Source organism: Capricornis sumatraensis, chromosome 21 (assembly GCF_032405125.1).
Source record: "Capricornis sumatraensis isolate serow.1 chromosome 21, serow.2, whole genome shotgun sequence".
NCBI lineage: Eukaryota > Metazoa > Chordata > Mammalia > Artiodactyla > Bovidae > Capricornis > Capricornis sumatraensis.
The window spans coordinates 62526255-62543246 of NC_091089.1; the positions used below are offsets into that span (position 1 = coordinate 62526255).

At 41.7% G+C, this 16992-nt stretch overlaps 1 pseudogene; it reads left to right on the plus strand.

The window, feature by feature from the left end:
* The first annotated feature begins 2602 nt into the window (after positions 1-2602).
* Positions 2603-3252, plus strand: LOC138097624 (GTP-binding nuclear protein Ran-like; annotated as a pseudogene).
* The last annotated feature ends 13740 nt before the right edge of the window (positions 3253-16992 follow it).

Consider the following 16992-nt stretch of genomic DNA (forward strand, 5'->3'; position numbering starts at 1 on the left):
CCCAGACCAGGAATCAAGCCCATATCCCTTGGATGGCCGGGCAGATTCTTAGCCTCTCAACTACCAGGGAAGTCCTACAATGTGGTTTCTAATCTATCTTTCAGACACTAGTTCTAATCTCTAACAACCCTACAAGGTAGGTTTCATCCTCCATTTACTTACATAGAAGGATGCATGATTCAGAGAAATTACATACCTTGCCCAAAGTCGCAATTTAATTAGCAACAGAACCAGGAGGTAAACATAAATATTATTTGTGCCAAAGCTCAAGCTCCTTCCCAGCTTCCTTAGTAATAAATAACAAGGATCCTGCCATTTTCTGAATGACCACTGTGTAACAGCCATTGGGTTTGTACCAATTATTTCTAAATCACACGAAAACCTCCACAGTCTAAATCATTCCCGCTTTAAAGACACGGAAAGTGAGGCTCAGAAATGTTACATAGCCTATTCCAAGTCACACTAATGGTCAAAGATTTAAATTCAGGTCACTCAAAGTGAAACATCTCAGTTGACTGCCTTGCTAAAACTCTACCCCAGTTTTCTGTCACTGCATATAAACCACCCAGATTTAATGGTTTAAACCAGTAATAATCATATATGTTCCTCTCAGATCTTCAAGTTGGGCAGGGCTTAGCAGGGAAAGCTCCTCTCTGCTCCATGTGACATCAGCTGGGGTAGTTCAACAAGGCTTGAAGATCTTCCCAACAGTTCCCCTTGAGGACTGCCCAGTTGGTGCTGGATTTTGGCTGGTTCTTCAGCCTGGGTTGAGGGTCACAGGCCTGGCTGCCTCTCCACGTATATCTCTAAGATAGCCTGAGCTTCCTCAAAACACAGGAGCAGAGTTACAAAGACAAGCATCCCATGAGAGAGCTAGATAGAAGTTGTACACCTTTGATGACCTACTCCCAGAAGCCACACAGCATAATTTCATTGCATTTTATGTTAGAAGTCAATCGGAAAGCCTGGCTCATATTTAAGGGGAAGTGAATTAGGCACGTAAGGAGGAATATCAAATAATCTGTAGAAATGTTAAAACCTACCACACACACTTCTCCCACAATTTCTCACTGATTTCATCTCCACTCTGCTAACCTACCCATGACAATAAGAACACTTCAGCTTCTTCAGTGTCACTGCAGGCAATGTCAAGCACATGATTTTGCCTCTGGTTCCCACCTTCTTTAACTGTTTTCCGCTCTCACCTCTCTCACTACCTTGCCCCTGAACTTGACCTTCTCTATCCAACACTCTGACCCCTTTCTCCATATTTTCGAGTCCTTCCTCTCCGTTTCGGTTCCACGGCCACGAATTTCACTGTTGCCTTTCCAAGCACCTTCACACTCCCTTCATTATCTACCCTCTCTTTATCACTTGTAGTCTGTCTTCCGCACAATTCCTCTCAAATTACTTACTCAGAAATTACCAGTTTCCTCCTAATCATTACCTATTCTCATTTCTCACTCTTGTTCCTATGTGATTAGACACAAGTGCCTGTTCTGACTTCCTTCAAATTTCTTCCTCTTTTTTTATATCCTGGGATATGTTTGTTCACATCTCGGTTCACTTTACCTTAAGACAGTAGCCTGAAACAAACCAACAGGAAAGCTGGTCCTAAAAGCAGAACAGAGCTTAAGCAAGTGTTGAATGATAGCAGAGCAAAACAGGCTGCCATATATGTAGACCAAATAATTATGGTCTTCTCACAAGGAGCAAGGGATTATGGTGAGAAACCTTGCAATGGCGAACATTTCTTTGCCTGCACACAAGAATCGGCCCTAACCCCTGCGATTGGGATTCACAGGAAAGCACTGGTTCTTAGGAAGAACGCACACTAGTTCTGAACTTTTCTTGGCCATGGAACTTTTAGAGCATATGATGAAAGCTCTAGACCCTCCCTTTGAAATAAAATATTTTATTCCAAAAACACAAATGTTCCAATATGGGGGCTAAGTTGCATTATATTAGACTTGCTGCATTTGAGGTGTCCATAGGATTCCAAAACATAGTTTGCTAGAAGATAGTTGAAGATACAGCTATGATGCTCAGAAGAGAAATTTAAAATGAACTAAAGACTGGGGAGGCAATAGTTACAGGATAGTGAATACCACTAGACGGGCCTGATAGCCTCAATAGTGTAAGTATAGTAGATTTCCACGTATGTTAAGGGTAGATTCTTGAGAAACCCTGGAAGGTCAAGGAGAAAGTAAAAAACATGAAGAGGCTGAAGAGGAGAAGCCAGTGAGTGGGAGGAAAACCTGCGTGTAGATGTCAGAGAATTTCAAGAGGAAAAGGGTTTGTGACATTCAATAAATACTCATTAATCGCTTTTGTATTACGGATTGAGGACACAGCAGTTGAAAAAGTGAGCAAAATCGGGCGCCCCAGGCTGCAGGCTAACGGGTGTGACGCCGAAGCCTGGGCGGCCTGCGTGCACGCGTGCGTCGGGCCGCGTGGGAGCGGCACGCCGCCGTCGCCCCGCCCTCCCTTGGCGCGCTCTGGCGTGCGCGCGCTGCGTGTCCGGGTATTTGAATTGCACTTCCGCCATCTTTCCAGTCTTCAGTCAGACGGGCGTGGAGATGCTTCTGCCAGTAACATCGCAATGGCTGCCCAAGGAGAACCCCAAGTTCAGTTCAAACTTGTTCTGGTTGGTGATGGTGGTACTGGAAAAACTGCATTCGTGAAGCGTCTCTGACTGGTGAATTTGAGAAGAAGTATGTAGCTACCTTGGGTGTTGAGGTCCATCCTCTTGTGTTCCATACCAACTGAGGACAGATTAAGTTCAATGTGTGGGACACAGCTGGTCAGGAGAAATTTGGTGGACTGAGAGATGGCTATTATATACAAGCTCAGTGTGCCATTATAATGTTTGACGTAACATCGAGAGTTACTTACAAGAATGTACCCAACTGGCATAGAGATCTGGTACGAGTGTGTGAGAACATCCCAGTTGTGCTGTGTGGCAACAAAGTGGATATTAAGCACAGAAAGGTTAAGGCAAAGTCAATTGCCTTCCACCGAAAGAAAAATCTTCAGTACTATGACATTTCTGCCAAAAGTAACTATAACTGTGAAAAGCCCTTCCTCTGGCTTGCTAGAAAACTGATTGGAGCCCCTAACTTGGAGTTTGTCGCCATGCCTGCCCTTGCCCTGCCAGAGGTGGGCATGGACCCACCCTTGGCAGCACAGTTTGAGCACGATTTAGAGGTTGCTCAGACAACTGCTCTCCTGGATGAAGATGATGACCTGTGAGAAAGTGAGGCTGGGGCCCAGCGTCAGAAGTCTAGTTTTATAGTCAACTGTCCTGTGATGTCAGCGGTGCAGTGTGTTTGCCACTTTATTATATAGCTAAGCAGAACACGCGCTTAATCTTTGCATGCTGAAGGAAACGGGGGGGCTTTGGAGTGAATGTGGCAGTTTAAAAAAACTTCAGTGTTTGGACCTGCATATTTAGGTGTTTTGAAACACAGTTGCTTCCTCCTTGAGTTTCAGATAGAAGACTGCTGTCTGTGGTCACATGACAGTATTGAGAGGTGCAGTCTTGCCACTGTCATGCCCATTGCTTTTCGTTTAGAATCAAAGTTGTATTTCAAATATCTTCAAAAAAAAAAAAAAAAGGCAAAATCCGTGATCTATGAGGTGAAGAGACAATTAATTAGTCATTATGAGTGTGACAAGTTAAATCCAAAATTCTCTTTGGGATGAGAAGTTTAGATCTAAGTTCACATCATGACTTCAGTTTACTGTTCTCTGCTCTCCTAGGCAATCGGTCTGAAGCCATTTTATTGACTCCGGTACACGCTTTTTCAGTCCCTATGTGTTCAGCCTAATAACATTCTACCACTTGTGCTTATGGACTTCCTAGTGGCTCAGTCCCTTAGACTGCAAGGAGATCAAACCAATAAATCCTAAAGGAAGACAGTCCTGAATATTCTTGGAAGAGCTGAAGCTGAAACTCCAATACTTTGGCAACCTGATGCAAAGAAACTGACTCGTTGGAAAAGACCGTGATGCTGGGAAAGATTGAAGGCAGGAGGAGAAGGGAATGAGAGAGGATGAGATGGTTGGATGGCATCACCGACTCAATGGACATGAGTTTGAACAAACTCTGGGAGTTGGTGATGGACAGGGAAGCGTCACATGCTGCAGTCCACGGGGTCTCAAACAGTCAGACGTGACTCAGGGACTAAACAGCTGAACGGAGTGGCTCACTGGTAAAGAATCCATCTACCAATGCATGAGGCTCATGTTCAGTCCTTGGGTTGGGAAGGTCCCCTGGAGAAGGAAATGGCAACCCACTCCAGTATTCCTGCTGGAAAATCACATGGACAGATGAGTCTGGTGGGCCATGTCCATGGGGTCACAAAAGAGGTGGACAGGACTTAATGACTAAAGAACAACGACGATGATGACCTGCACTTAGATTTCACTCCTGCCGCTGCGACATGTGCCCTGAGCAGCTGATTTCTGCTCCTCTCAGCCGTCCTCTGCTATGCTATACTGGACAAGGGCTCAAGGCTAGTTTAAATCCAAGCACCACCACTTAAGGAGCTACACGCACACTAACGCAGGCTAAGTTGCTTCGACTGAAGCAGCAGTTGTCCGACTCTTTGCAATCCTACGGACCTTAGCCAGCCAGTCTCCTCTGCCCATGGCATTCTCCGGGCAAGATTACTGGAGTAATTTTGCATGCTCTCCTCCAGGGGATCTTCCTGACCCAGGGATTGAACCCATGTCTCCTGCATCTCTTGCATCGGTGGGCGGGTTCTGTACCACTAGCTTCAGCTGGGAAGCCCCAAGAAGCTGCATAACTCCAGTCAAGTAGCTCACCACTATGCACGTCAATCTTCTTTTCTGTAAAATGAAGGTGATGCTGATGTGCGTGCTTATGCTCAGTCATGTCTGACTCTTTAACGCTACCTCCCTTCTGTTGATATTTGGGGGCATTAAATCAGACAACATTTGTAAAACTACACAGTGCTTGACTTAATGCTAGTTAAGTATCAAAAGCAAAACGAGAAGAAGACTAGTGACTAGGACCAATCAACCTCCCTTGTTTTAGCAAGGAAGCTTTAGAAAGACCAGCCCTCACCCCATCACACTATTTAACAGAATGACGGGAAACTGCCTATTTCAGAATACTTGTAAGAACCTTCCTCCTCTCTCAAATACAGCAGAGAGGTCACATAACAGAAGCCTGTAAAGTGCCCGTACACTGGGAAAGAACACCTTGGGTGAGTTTCAAAAACCATTTCAATTGATTAGAGAACCAAAAGTCAGCAATCACTGGGCTGCAGAGTGAATGGGAAGTGAGAAAGTGAAAAGCTATCAAGTTGCCTTTCAGGAAGTGTGGGTCGAGCAGGAAGGAGAGCGAGGCACTATTTAATTATAATTAGCTTGTGCTCCTCGACAATCACCTGAACTTGCCCCGAATAGAGCTGAATTGGTCTTCTTGGCCTTATTTGCACAAAACCTCATTTATTTTCTCTCAGATATAGAACGCGTTAAGGTTGTTTTAAATATTCATCCTGTTCTAATCACCAGCTTTCTCTCTTTCCTGCCAATTTGATGACATTTATGTATTGAGAGGAGTGGTGAAATCTCTTTCTGGGGGTGTTTAAGAAATGGAGAGACATGATTCTTGAAAGGATTCAACTTTGGTTTAAACTAGATGACCTCTGAAGTTCCTTTCTCAATAGCACAAGTTAATGCTCTCCGAGCTCCTCTATCTAAAATCAATTATAAGTGGCCATATCCATCTCTCCACTGAGAAAGGACCCATCTATTCTTGCATACATCCCCTATCTGATAGCAGATGTATACTCTGACTCCAGGTACTTAGGAAGGCTACTGATAGCTTTCAACTATATGGCCCCATTTAGACTCTGCTTTCACTGCCAAAAAAGTCAAGAGGACCATATTCACATAGCACTTTTCTCATTAAAGCCAAACATGAGCCTGAACCACCCCCCACCGCCCCCGCCACAGACACATCTTTAGCACTCAAACCAATAACGACCTCATTTAATTCCAGCACAGAACAATGTCTTTCACTTAAAATTAATGTCTTGTCCACATAAAATTGAAATACAGAATGCAGCCTTCCTGATGATGAGTAGAAAGCATAAAGGTGACTTTTAAGGAGATAAATTTATTCTGTCAGGGAGGGAATAAAAACCTTTTGCTATTCACCTGTGACTCAAACACTCCTAAGCAATGAGTTCTTCCCTTCTTTGTAGCTAAATATGATGTGTCACTCAGCCTTCTCTTGCTCTCATGTGTTAAATTAAAATACATCATTAATATACACATCATTTCTGATCCTCACGTGGTTAATGGCTCCGTACTGAAGGACTAGGCTGTGTGTTGGCATCCAATAGGCATGCTCACAGAATAATATATATACAAATGGAAGGGCAGCAGGGAACATGGCACTGTAAATGATTTAAAATAGCATAATTGCATCGCCTCCATTTACAGAGAATATCAAGTGAGGCAGCGCAAACTGTTTTGAGTTAATGGAATAATAAAGAATTATGATGATCCAATAGAGATTTCTCAAAATAAAATTATAAAGAAATATTTGTGCTGTTAAATATGACAGTCCAGATTTTTAAATAGTATATTGGATAATTGAACAGAGAAAGGGTATTTTATTCAATGAGTCAGAATCCAAAGTTTGCATTCAACGTCCTGTTATCTAATTTTGAGATGTAACATGAGATAAATAAATTACGTTGGCTATTCTCTTGAAGAAATCTTACTCAGGCTGTGTTTTAATGTAGATGCAACTAGCACTTGGTCTAAATATTAAATATTTAACAAATCTTCCAGGTGTGTTTTAGCATCATTGTTATCACCATCAACCCATTTTGCAGATAATGAAAATAATCAGAATTTGTTTAATGACAGGCATGAATTTTAATTCGTTTAACACAATGATTCTGTGAAATAGGTACAACTATTACCACCATTTCCACTGTTACCACACTCCCCAAGTAGAGAAACCAAACAACAGAACGTTTAAGTAATTGACTCAAACTCACCAATGAGTAAAGAATGCAGTCCATCCTGCCACAGAAAGAACAGTGAGGCTCAGAGCAGACAGTTATCTCAGTCAAGGCCACATAGCTAAAGCGAAGTGAAACTGAAATTCAAACCTCTTTTTTTAACTCTACTATTTATTATGGGGTTTTTCAAATAGATACTCAACTAGAGAAAATGGTACTGTGAACTCCAAACAAGCTTTTAGTCCAAAATCTAAAGTCCTTTCTCTAGAACATGATCCATCTATGATGGACATATCTATCACAATAATTTCTAATGGAAAGAGTTTCAGTGTTATTTTTAAGAGGTAATACGTGTTCATTATAAAACCATTTATGCAGAAGAGAAGAGTGTGCCTCCACTAACAGCTTGTGCCAATCCGTCCTGACTTTCTCTGCACGTATCTGTCCATGTGTGGTAGTAGCACTGTTCGTTGCTCAGTCACGTCTGGCTGCGACCCCACAGGCTGTAGCCCGCCAGGCTTCTCTGTCCATGGGATTCTCCAGGCAAGAATATTGGAGCGGGTTGCCATTTTCTTCTCCAGGAGACCTTCCTGACCCAGGGATCGAACCCAGGCCTCATGCATTGCAGGCAGATTCTTTACTATATGAGCTACAGGGAAGTCCCTGTATGTGCATGTATAGAGATATAACTATTCTTTACAAAATGGAATCATACCATACACACTTTTAAAGCTTGCTGATTTTTGCTTTTAAATGCACCATGGACATGTTTCCATTACAATGAACATTGATCTATATCTTCATTCTTAATAGTTACAATCATATCAATGAACCATCATTTACTTAACCAATCCCTTATTGATGAACATTTATATTTTATTAATGCTTTGTTACTATAAAATATTGAGGCAACTCTCCTATCTTATAGGTCTTTATATGCTTGTAAAATTAATTCTTAGACATTCCTGCAACATAATAGGCGCTCAATAAATATGAGGAATTAACAGATGAAGGGAAAGTGGAGTGGTTTGATCAAAGAAATGGTAAATCTTTTATTTTGATATATATAGCTAAATTGCCCACCAGAGAAGTAATTAATCCATTTTCTGATTTTCCATCTTATTTTTTAACTTTCTTTACAGTCTAAATATTTTAGAAAGTTTCCAGTGTTTTACTTTGTGGTCCTGTCTTCAAAACAGTGATCTGTAGGGTTAAGAGCTCAGCAACTTCTGAAAGCCAAGTGTCAGATTTTCAGGAATTTTGAGGATCAAACATAAAATGTAGCTGTTATTTAAAAATTACATAAACTTATGATTAAATTATATTTAAAACAAAATCAGTAAATACTAGTTACTTTACTAAATGCCCCTATTATCTACACTTTGGAAATCAGCTATGACTGCCGCGTGCAGATAGTGGACACAGCAGCCCGACATTCCACATCTTTTGCCAACTCCACATTCAGTGACGTCATTGGTAGCTTAACATTGGTTGTGAAGGGAATATTTACACCACGGAAATCAGCTAGTGCTACAAATCAGGGCTTGATTTAGTTCTGAAACTGAGTTCAGTTAATTAATGAGAAGGGGATGAAAAGAAGTTTAACAAACCACATATCAGATTTAATAATATATTTATTGGGAAAAGAGTTAGCAGACTGAGATGCAACTCCATGTGTCAAAAAATCATGGCTGAATATTGACTAAGTTCAAAGTTAGAAAAAAATTTAAAAAAGCATTCTGAAAAATCACATTACAAAAAATTGATTACATTAATAACATTTATTGACAGTAAAGACTATTGTGTATTTTTATTTTAAAACTGTATGCTAGGTATCCTCTATTTTAGTAAAAAATGTATAATATTTATGTACACATATATATTTGCATACAGTTTTTTTCAGGGACCTAGTTGTGAAGCATTTAATGGCACATTACTGTTTAGGTTTTATATTTTGAGGAACATTCTCTTTATAGAAATTGAAATACATGTATTGTTTTCTATTCTAAGTTCCTCTGTGCAGTTGGCTATTTCTGAAATTTGTGTTCTGTTTCATTGACCTTTTTGTCCTTAGTCCTTAGTACCTTATGTCCTTAGTACCATAACGATTGAATTATTATAGTTTTAAAACACATTTAATATCTAGAAGGGCAAAGAGCACTCCTCTTCTCCCACACCACCCAGCTATTCCAGATAAAATAATTTTTCAAGCTCCCACCCGATAGTCTTCCAGTGATGCGTCCTCCTTTCATTCAGCTCTTTCATATCCATTGTTAGAATCTTATCATTTTCTTCATATTTGCCCTATACATTCTTAGTCTTCATAACTCGATGTATGTTATATTATTGTTTTTATGTACATGTACATGGGATTTTTTATATCTTTTTAAAAAAGTACTATTTACCACAGATATTTTACCACCACTTAGAATTATCCCAAAACTCTTCCACCAGAAACCAAGCTAAAAAGAATAATTGCAAACCATTTCCAACAAGAATGATGGCTAGATCATTTTGTTCAATATCGCAAAAGACTAAGGCTCTGGAAAATGACACAGACTGAAGGAGTCTAAAGAGACATGGCAATTAAAGGCAGTGTGGGATCTTGGATTGAATCCTAGAATAGAAAACGGACATTAATGAAAAAATTGGAGAAATCTAAATAAAGTCTGCAGTTTAGTTAATTAAAAAGTATGATTGATGGGTAAAAGTTTTAATAGGACAGTTTGTAAGATAAAGATTCTGGAGCCATTAATGAAATTATTTTTTGGAAAGGAGGTCAACTCTACTTTTTAAATGTGAATGTGTATAATTAAATCATCTTAAGATGACATGGTTTTTGAGTAATTTATTCCATATTTTGGGTTTCTTCAATATGGCAAATTATAAAACCACTGTAAGTTCATATTATTCTCTTAATAATATTTTACAACATTTTATTTCTTCCAAGAGAGTCCCCAAGTATACAATTATTTGCCAAATGTGGGAATGTGAAGATATTATGAGAACATGAGTTAGACAAGCAAACAAAAAAACTATAGGTTACCATGAAAAACAAATGCTATACACTTCTGTACTAAAGGGCATTGAAAAAAATGATCCTTTAATTTTATCTCAAGTTAATATTCATTATATAAATTGTAACTTAATCTCCATGATGAGCCTCTGTTTTACAAAGAATTTTTAATAAGTTACTGAAAATGTTTTAAGAGAGGCATGTAAGTTTAAATTCTGCACCCAGCTTCACTAAAAATTTCCCCTGAAACTGGAAGTATTAGTAGGTCAGTCGTGTCTGACTCTTTGCGACCTGATGGACTGTCACCTGCCAGGCCCCTCTGTCCATGGAATTCTCCAGGCAAGCATACTGGCGTGGGTAGCCATTCCCTTCTCCCAGAGATCTTCCCGACCCAGGGATCAAACCCAGGTCATCTGCATTGCAGGAGACCTTTCCTGTCCAAGCCAAATGGTCTCCTATGACACTACCACTCTGTACATTCACAGATCAGAGTGGTCCCATTCCACAGTCAGTTACCAGCCTCAATCCTCTAGGCTATACTTTGAGTACCCCATTCCTCTTATTTGCTCCTAGATAGTAATGGGATCCAAGAGGTTGCCAGATAATAAATTTTAGCACAGTTGATGGTAAGTAACCCACACAAAATTTTTCTTTCCTTCTTTGAGGCCACCAAATACAAAACATGACCTGGCCTAGGTTTTCTGTGATCTCCACATGGTTTGGTAGACATATGACAAGACCTAGCTGTTTGTGTGGGGATTAAGTGCATTCTGGAATCAAACACTGTGGAAACACAGGAAGCTGATTCTCCGGCCTCTCGGCTCTCCCCATTTCCTATCCAGTCAGGCCTGGAGCCAACATGGCCACGCCGCCCACCTGCGTTTCCTGGTCAGCCTCACGTTGCTGCTGGCCCTCGTCTGTGCAATGTGTCTCCCTCTCAAATGCAGATTCCCCAGTGGACACAGCCTGGGTCCTGAACTGACTCCTTTTACAAGCGAAGGAACTAAATTTCCTTCAAACACGTGAAGAAGACACACGCGGAGCTCATCGCAGGGGTTTAGGCGTGGCAGTGTGTCTTTCTGCTCCGCGGTTTCCTCTCTCTCTGCATCTTCTCATCGTCTCTCCGCGACTATTTCTCCTCCCTTCTGTCTGCCTCCTTCTTGGTATGAGACCCTCTCCATCTGTGCCTTCTCTCCTCTGTAACCTTCATGGGCCTCCATCCTTTTAGTTTACTGTTAACGTTTACGATGTTGAACCAATATTCACGCTTAGAATAGGATTTTCCTTGGTTAAAGAGAATAGTGGCGCATTTGGTAAAGAATCCACTGGCCAATTCAGGAGACACGAGTCCAGTCCCTGCGTAAGGAAGATTCCCTGCAGAAGGAAATGGCAACTCACTGCAATACTCTTGCCTGGGAAATCCCATGGACAGAAGAGCCTGGTGGTCCATGGGTTCGCAAAAGAGTCAGACACGACTTAGCGACTAAAACAACACAACTAAATACCTATTTCCAAAAAATAGAAAGATGCCATAGTATCTGAAATTGTTCATGGTTTATATAGCCCCAAATCACAATTTATTAGCCCCATTCCTGTAATATTTGGAAAGGGGAGCCAGGAAGATAGCCTGTCCAAGAGACATCTCGGAAAGCATCTCTTCTCACATGAGGCCCATCATATCCCTCTTCTTTCCAGAGCCAGGCATCTGAGTCTGAGCTCTGCCAGATGATAGGCAAGAAATTGTTCTCCACAAACCTCTTCGATTTTGCGTACACCAGTAGAGCCTACCTCAGGGTTCGAGAATCAGGCTGCAAGGCTCATAATGTGTGTGCCCTGTGATTCCTCCAGGATCTGAACAGAAGCTAAAGAGCCCGGATGCAGGAACTTAACTTGAAGGTAGGCTGTGCTTAAGCAGCTGAGAGCAGAAGTCAGCAATGCCGTGTGAATTAATGAAGGCAAATGAGCCTGGGATTTGTGTTTGTCGTGTGGGAAGGTGATGACAGAGTAAATCTTCCGAATTTAAGTATACTTTATGTTAATTGCCTAAAGTAGCATAGATTTGCTGTTTAAATCTCATCCATGGGAAACTAGAATTGGGCTTGTTGATTTCTTGTATTATCCACTAAAATGACTGCAGTCCTTGTGTGTATTTACTTGAGAAGCAAAGATCTATTTTCTAATAGCTTTACAACTTTAACTGTTTTAAGAAACTTCTTTTTAATACCATCCAGTTAATTGTACCATGATAGCTCCTAAGTGGAACATTATGTCTATCAGTCTTAAGTGCCGCTGGGGATATAATAGCTTGGGTCATATTATTACAATCTCCTTTATTTAGAGCACTTGGAAAGCTAAAAATTAAATATGCTTCAATCTGCTATCATTCTGACTATTACTTATGTTAATGCTAAGTAAATACTAAAGAAACTATCACCTCTGGTAAAATTAAATTCTGAATTCTTTGATGATGCAATATAGGTTCGATAAATGTAGATACAAATCTTTCCTTGTTTTCCCTCTCTCTACTCAGTTTAAAATGGTTTCTCTGTAATAGCAAGCTACTGTGTGCACTGATTTTTGAACTCTCAGAGTATTTAGTGGGGAAAGAACAGGAATATAGAAAAAGGGAAATGGTGAGATTACTTCCATGTGTGGGAGACATTCTACTTGTACTAAGTCACATCAGTCGTTTCTGACTCTTTGCGACCCTATGGACTGTAGCCCGCCACACTCCTCTGTCCGTGGGATTTTGCAGGCAAGAACACTGAAGTGGGTTGCTGCCATGCCCTCCTCCAGGGGATGTTCCCAGTCCAGGGATCGAACCCATGTCTCTAATGTCTCCTGCATTGGCAGGCAAATTCTTTACCATTAGCGCCAGCTGCTTTATTGACTATGCCAAAGCCTTTGACTGTGCCAATCACAACAAACTGTGAAAAATTTGTCAAGAGATGGGGATACCAGACCACCTGACCTGCCTCCTGAGAAATCTGTATGCAGGTCAAGAAGCAACAGTTAGAACTGAACATGGGACAACAGACTGGTTCCAAATTGGGAAAGGAGTACATCAAGGCTGTATATTGTCACCCTGCTTATTTAACCTAGATGCAGAGTACATCATGAAAAATGCTGGGCTGGAGGAAGCACAAGCTGGAATCAAGATTGCTGGGGGAAATATCAATAACCTCAGATATGCAGGTGACACCACCCTTATGGCAGAAAGCGAAGATGAACTAAAGAGCCTCTTGATGAAAGTGAAAGAGGAGAGCGAAAAAGTTGGCTTAAAGCTCAACATTCAGAAAACTAAGATCATGCCATCTGGTCCCATCATTTCATGAGAAATAGATGGGGAAACAGTGGAAACAGTGTCAGACTTTATTTTTTTGAGGGGGGGCCTCCAAAATCACGGCAGATGGTGACTGCAGCCATGAAATTAAAAGACGCTTACTCCTTGGAAGAAAAGTTATGACCAACCTAGACAGCATATTAAAAAGCAGAGACATTACTTTGCCAACAAAGATCCGTCTAGCCAAGGCTAATAGTTTTTCCAGTAGTCATGTATGGATGTGAGTTGGCCTATAAAGAAAGCTGAGTGCCGAAGAATTGATGCTTTTGAACTGTGGTGTTGGAGAAGACTCTTGAGAGTCCCTTGGACTGCAAGGAGATCCAACCAGCCCATCCTAAAGAAATCAGTCCTCAATATTCATCGGAAGGACTGATGCTGAAGTTGAAACTCCAATACTTTGGCCACCTGATGTGAAGAGCTGACTCATTAGAAAAGACTCTGATGCTGGGAAAGATTGAAGGTGGGAGGAGAAGGGGATGACAGAGGATGAGATGGTTGGATGGCATCACCGACTTAATGGACGTGAGTTTGAGTAAACTCTGGGAGCTGGTGACAGACAGGGAGGCCTGGTGTGCTGCAGTCCATGGGGTCACAAAGAGTCGGACACAACTGAGTGACTGACCTGAACTGATTTGAGAGCGCCACCTGGAAAGTCCTACAATGTGGGAGACATGACTCAGTGTAAATCCTATATGCCCTCAATGTACCAAGCCCAGAAATAGCCAGGTGACAAGAGAGAGACTAAGCGAAGAAAGTGAACCTGAAGCTGAATACTCCCAAAGTGGGCCATGCAGTGCCCCTCTAGATGTCTTTTACGAACTAGCAGCTCTTATACCACCTAGGAGTGTTTTAGAAATGCAAAAGCTCAAGCCCCACCCCAGGCTGACCTAATAAAATCTGCACGTTAACAAGACCCTCAGAGGATTCCTATGCACTTTCAAGTCGAAGAAGCCCTGTCTGTACTTCGCCCAGAGCCTCCACTGGGAAGATGGAAAATCTGCCTTGATTAACCTCAGGAACTGAAATACTCTAGTTGATCCCCTTAGCAGAGAATGGTACTATAGAGATAATGGAAACTGAAAGACTGTGAAAGTGAAACTCGCTCAGTTGTGTCTGACTCTTTGCAACCCCATGGACTGTATAGTCTATGGAACTCTCCAGGCCAGTCTACTGGAGTGGGTAGCCTTTCCCTTCTCCAGGGCATCTTCCCAAACCAGGGATTGAACCCACGTCTCCCACATTGCAGGCGGATTCTTTACCAGCTGAGCCACAAGGGAGGCCCAAGGATACTGGAATGCATAGCCCATTCCTTCTCCAGGATATCTTCCTGACCCAGAAATCGAACTGCATTGCAGGCAGATTCTTTACCAACTGAGCTCTCAGGGAAGCCTTTAAAAATCCAAATCAACCACTGAGATCAGGTTGTAGGAGAGGCAGAGATAGGGAAGAGAGTGTCACACACTTCACTGCAAACAACTGTTGAAACAAGAACCTCTTGTTGGAAATATTTTACCCTCTTCTCTTGTGATGTTATTGGATTTGATTTCCTTTCTTCTAAAGGAGGACACATTGGGGGAAAAAAATGACCTAAATTCAGTATTCCATCCAGATGCTTTCAATTTGGCAGGCGGGAAGCAAGTTTTGCATAAGACTGAGCTCACTGAAAGGAATTAGAATTTTGAGCTGGAAATTCCAAAGGCATTTTAAAGTCAAGAAACTGTTTAGGAAAAAAATAAATACAAGCGACCTTGATGGTATTCTGCAATGACAGTCACCTCTCAGAGGCATGTCTGAGGTTCCTCTGCGTACATTTGTAACCAGTCTTCCTGGCACTGAGTTCAAAACAACAGACTTTAGGCAAATGACAAAAAGGGGGAGGTGTAGTATGATCTAATTTAAGTGGAGGAGCTAGTCACAGAAACCTCACACAGTACAGGGGAAGCCGCAACACAAGTGATCAGCCAGCAGCGCAGAGGCCGCACGTACCCAGCTCAGGGCGTCTCAGAATAGGATCATCGGTGCACTTTAGTGCATTCCCGGGCTTCCCGCTCAGGAAAGCCATCCAGGGAAGGGGCCAGCAACGCGACCTTCCTTTCTCAAAGGTAATTTTCAGGATCAGGCTGACTCTGGTCTCAGAACAAATCTGAGATTTTTGACATCCCTTGACCATATGGCATATCTATTACATAAGCTGTTTTGCAGTTTCCTTTTTCCTTAGCCAATTGTGTTTTCCTTATGTTTTTGCTACTTTTTTTCTCCAAGGTTAGATATCCTAGACATCAGTAGCTACTAATGTCAAACACTGCTTAAATGCTTTTTTTCATTTAATTTTTAATAATTTACCAATTTAGGATTAGACATATCTTTCAGTATTTTTTAATCAGAATCTTATTTAGGAGTCAGTGCTAAGGGCTTCTTAGGTTGCTCAGTGGGTGAAGAATCCTCCTGCAATGCAGGAGATGCAGGAAGATGGGGGGTTGACCCCCGGGTCAGGAAGATCCCCCTGGAGAAGGGAATGGCAACCAACTTCAATATTCTTGCCTGGGAAATCCCATGGAGCCTGGCGGGTGACAGTCCGTGGGATCACAAAGAGTCAGACCCTGGCTGAAGCAACTGAGCATGCACGCACGCGTGTGTGCACATGCGCATGTGCACATGCGAGTACACACACACACACACGTACACACACACACAGAGTACTAATGAACTGGATGGCATCTTTATTTATATTTTTTACTAAAATAACATAAAAGCAATGTTGGCATTTTATGAAAGATAAATTTGAACCACTGCATATCTAGATTACATAAAAACTACACCTGCAGCCTATTCAAGTAGAGGATTCAAATTTAGTATTAATGCAGAGAATGTTTTAGTTTCTTTAATGAGTATTCCATCTCAAACAGGAGTATACAAAACTAATGAATTCAAAATTGGATCAAAATGATGACTGACTGTAGAAAAATGGCTAAGCATGGTATATTAGTTTGCTAGGCTTCCATTACAGAGTACCATAAACCAGGTGGCTTTGAACAACAGAAACTGTCTCATGGTTCTGGAGGCTGTTAAGTCCAGGGTCAGGGTTTTGGCAGGACCGTGATCTCTCCAAGCCACTAGGGGAGGCTCCTTCCTTGCCTTTCAGCGTTGGAGGGCCCCGGGGGTTCCCCGACCTTGAGGCAGCATCACTCAACCCTCTGTCTCCTTGTAACCACCCTCCCTCTGGGGGTCTGTCTTCCATCGTCTAAGGAGGAGATCAGTCACGATGGATCAGGGCCCACCCTCATGGCCTGATCGTAACTCCATTATACCTGCAAAGGCTCTATTTCCAAATAAGGCTATATTCACAGATACCAGAAGCTAGGTATTCAGCATATCTTTTTGGAGTGCATACAATTCAACCCTTAACACGTATCTAGCATTTTATCAGCACCAAATATAACCTGTGACTTTACCAAAATGACAGTGTTATTCTCTCTCTGATCCAGAGATTATAATTTATTTTTACTTGCCTCCCTCACAAAACAAAGGAAGTTAGAGATCAAGCAACAGTTACTAATGTAAGGTGTCCAACAAGTATTTGATAAAGGTTCTCTTGGAACAGAGTAGAGGGCATCTAAGGCATG